Here is a 4,959-nt window from a genome sequence, read left to right on the forward strand (position 1 = left end):
TCTCCACATTATTGTCAATAATTTTTAATTATTTTATAGTAGCAGTTGTACTAACAGCTCCGAGGTAATGGCTCATTTGTAGTTTTGCTTCACTGATTGTGAAGTGTCCTTCCTGCTAGTGGGGAGCAAGGGATTGAACCTGGGTCTTCGTGCACTGTAACGTGTGCTTAATCAGGTCCACCAGTACCTGCACTATTTTGCTATTTTTGAAGAAACATATTGTTATGAATAACTACCTGCAAAAAGTAATATAACACTAAACTTTGAGCAACCTTCAATTAAGAGTCACCCAGAGACTCAGACCACTAGTTCAACAGCCTGAAAGAAACTGAATTCTGCCCAGAATCACATACACTTTGGACTCAAGGGGCTTCCGATAAGAACTCAGACCATGCTGATATCTTTATGGAAGATTTGCAGATAATCCTGCTGAATTATCTCTGCACACCCACCTTATAGAAAATGTAATGTGATGAGTACATATGATTTCATGCTGCTGAATTTATGATAATAATGTTACATAATAAATGGTAATCTATCTAGGTTTTGCTATATGAAAGCAGATGTTTGCTCATTTGCTAGTGCTATGAAGGACCACGAAAGTTTTTATAATTAATGACTTCTACACAGAGTAAGCAGCCATCAGAAAAGAGATAGTTGCACCTGAACTTTAAGGAATGTATACTTTTTAAATTACTGGGGCATGCTACATGGATAGAACTTAACTATAAAGATGGCACCATAAAATAGAACTTGACAACATGATTTGATAACTAATAAATGCCCTAATCTGGTTATAATTGTTCCATTTTTAGATTTGTTAATTAACAAGTATATTTTGCTTGATTAAATTCATGTCAGATAGCCTCTGGTCATATAAATATTTGAGTTGGGATAACTAAAGGAAAATGAAAACATCATTAGATTAACTGAAAGGGACAAAGAATAAGTAAATCTGCATGCAAGTAGGTTTATGGGAAAAAAAAGAGTGCTATATCCTAATCACCTTTCAAATCTGAATACCTTTGCCTAGAAAATATAGTTGAGAGTAGAGAAGCCATAACTGGGGTCAACATAGGGCACTCTTTGATGAGAGTAAAGAGACATGTCAGTTATGTAACCAAAAAAAGATTTTGTGATTGTCTTTGCTTTAAAATTTTGAACAATGAAAGTCCAAGACACAGATATATCATAGAAACATTTGGGACTTTCACATCTGGTAGGTAGAAGTTTTTCTGCCAATACTGTCATGCCATTGTGGCACTCCTAGAAAGCACCAACAGTTAGCTTGTTATACAAATTTTTATCTCAGTTAGCCTGGAGAATGGAATTTAATCTTCATGTATTCATATAAATAAATAAGTATAGGCATGGTGAAATAACTCAGATAACATACAACTTTCTATGTGTGTGACCCATGTTTGAGCCTTGCCACCACTGCACTGCAGGAAGCTTCTGTACAGTGTTCTCTTTTTACCCTCTCTCTCCTCTACTTCTAGCTTAAAGTGATAAATGTTTATATATATAGTACTTCTTTATATATGTATATTTAATAATATATGATATACTGTAAAGAATCCAAAGTGGGATAGGAAGAGTAAATGTGTAGACCTGAGGCCAGAAAAATATTATTAAAATAATTTTTATTTATAAAATGGAAACACTGACAATACCATAGGATAAGAGGGGTACAATGCCACACAATTCCCACCACCAGAACTCCGTATCCCATCCCTTTCCCTGATAACTTTCCTCTTTAACCCTCTGGGAGTATGGACCCAAGGTCACTAGGGGGTGCAGAAAATACTTTCATATCACCTAAATACAGAAGAGTACTTAGAAGAGATGTTGAAGAGACAATTACATGCAATTTACTGTGGATGAAGACTATTTTGGAATTCTCCAGTCTACCTAAACTGATTTCATCGGAGGTTTCTCTTTGTTAAAATAAAAGTTAAATTTCAAGAGATAGTTTTTTACATCCCAGAAATTACTAGGACAACAGTTGGTAATAGTTTTAGTAACAGACAATGGTACTGGGTCATCAGAAACTGATCCAACCAAAAGGTAGATTGACTATGACTACACATGATGCATAGTACATACCCCAACCCAGCACTTGTTTGCAAAACTTCTAGATCTGAGTTTTCAGTCTTGTTTGTGAGTGTTTAATTCTCTGTGTGCCTATGGGGAGGTGTTTTCAGTGACTTGATGCTAACTATGGGAATGTATTAATGAAATTATTGCTAGGAATACTACAATAGAATGGTGTTGAGTAGATGGTATCTTCTCTTTTCATTTCAGTTCTTAGGTGAACTTCAAATTGTTCTTCTTTACAGAAATATGGAATGACTATAATAAAGGACACATTGCACACAACTAGTATACTGTAATATTGGAGTCAGTGAATGTTTATAATTTTCAAATGCCAGTTTTATTTAAAAATATTTGATTGTTCAAGAAGAAAAACTAAAAGGCTTGTAATAATTCATTTTAGTCTAATGTCTTTAACAAAATTTGCTGTTCTGTCATGAATTTCTAGGAATTATCACTTTTATGTTGCTGTTCTGTGACAGATATGTAATGTGTTTAGTATTTAATATTGTGTAGATTTTTATTCTAAAACTGTAGTCTCTTTATTAGCTTAATAGAGAAAATTAAAGGGGAAAACAAAAAGAAAGTCATCATCTTTGGAGTCAATGCTATCATTTCTAGTCAGAGACAGGAAGTAATCAAATGGTAGCTTGCAACCAAGGAAACTTTCCATTTTATTTATAATGAAAGGAAACAAAAGCTAAAGGCAGGTGATGCACAAGAACCTAAAAGAAGCACAAGGGAAAAAAAAACTAGAATAATTCTTAGTAGTTTTTTTATTACTTCCCCTTAACACATTCAAACTATTGTACTTCTAAATTATAGTAGATAGATATAGTATAGGCTACCTATAAATCAGTAGATTGACAAGGCAGGCATGCAAGTATTATCACACACAATACTAAATCTTAATTTTTAGTTTGCCTGAATTGTAATATGATTATTTCAAAATTAAAGTATGAATATGTGTTTTTTTCAATAAGTATGGGCATAGTATATCTGACTTTCTATACAATGAATATACAAATGCGAGTAAGACAGAAGCACAGTACTAGTGCAGACTGAATTCTAATGTCTGCAAATACAATCGCATTGCCAAATAGTTTGTGTCTATCTGCAGACAAAGAGTATCTTACTAATTGTCTTAAAATCAGTTATCCTTATAGGTACTCCAAAATTGTTCAGCAGATTGCAACTAAAATTCTGACCATTTACTCCTCTGAATGTTTGAGTTGTGGAATGAAATTGTTGTCTTACTGTTTGGTTATGTTTTGGTACTATGCTCTCTACTGTTAACTCCTTTTCTCTTAAATGTAACTAATCTAATGTGATTTTAGGCATAAACCATTCATTTTTTTAAATATTTATTTTATTTATTTATTCCATTCTGTTGCCCTTGTTGTATTATTGTTGTAGTTATTATTGTTGTTGTCGTTGTTGGATAGGACAGAGAGAAATGGAGAGAGGAGGGGAAGACAGAGAGGAGGAGAGAAAGATAGACACCTGCAGACCTGCTCCACCGCCTGTGAAGCAACTCCCCTGCAGGTGGGGAGCCGGGGTTCGAACCGGGATCCTTTTGCCAGTCCTTGTGCTTTGCGCCACCTGCGCTTAACCCGCTGCGCTACAGCCCGACTCCCCTAAACCATTCATTTTTAACCAGTAAGTTTATACCCTGTTTTCACAAAATATGCTTAAATTAGAACATTGGAGACAATTGTGGGGTCTTGGTGCATAATGAAATTGTTCTCACATATCAATGAATACACTGTAAAGCATTAATCCCCTAAATTAAAAAATGATATACACAAACGAGCAAATACAATGATACTACTGTAGTAGAATCAAATTAATAGGTTCAAAATTATTAAGTATTTTATTTATTTATTTATTTATTTTACCTCCAGGATTATTGCTGGGACTCAGTGCCTGAACCACAAATCCACTGCTCCTGGAGGCTATTTTTCCCCCTTTTTGTTGCTCTTGTTATCTTATCATTGTTGTGGTTATTTATTTTTTTTTGAAGATATATTGTATTTTTATTTATTTTTAATTTTTTTCCTATAATGTTTTACATTTGACAGTGGATACAATAGTTTGTACATGCATAACATTTCCCAGTTTTCCACATAACAATACAATTATCAGGAATTTTAAATAAGGCTATGTGAGTAGTAAGAGAAACTGTTAGGATATAAACTCATTTCTTTCTATTAAATTTTGAGCTCTGATGCTCTTAAACTTGTGTATACAAGTTCTTTGTCTGGAAATACTCTCTCTAGTATTAGAATATAAACATATGTGTACAATATATAAAAATTGTATATACTTTCGTATTTCCCTAATTCTGGTAAAAATACATTGAAATTAAAAAAAAATTCTGAGCTCTGTTAAAACTTCATTGTGCTTGGAGTATACATATTATTGCTTAGGATATTCTCACTTTAATGACTGAACTGACAATATTTTAAACTAAAGATTGAAACATTTTTATTATTTCGGAAAAAAATGAAATCTAGCAAAGCGTATGTATATAAGATCTTCAAGACTCACAAAACAAAAAGGGAGAAAACCCAAATAAATCAGATCATAAATGAAAGAGGAGATATCACAATCGACACAGTAGAAATTCAGCTATCATGTGAGATTTCTATGAACAACTATATGCCACCAAGCTAGAGAACCTGGAAGAAATGGATGATTTCCTTGATACCTACTTACTTCCAAAAAGGAAGAGGAACGAGATAACATGAACAGGTACATCACAGCTAATGAAATTGAAACAGTTATCGAAAACCTTCCAAAAAATAAAAGTCCTGCACCAGATGGTTTTACAAATGAATCCTACAAAACCTCCAAGAATAACTA

Source organism: Erinaceus europaeus, chromosome 15, assembly GCF_950295315.1.
Source record: "Erinaceus europaeus chromosome 15, mEriEur2.1, whole genome shotgun sequence".
Taxonomy (NCBI): Eukaryota; Metazoa; Chordata; class Mammalia; order Eulipotyphla; family Erinaceidae; genus Erinaceus; species Erinaceus europaeus.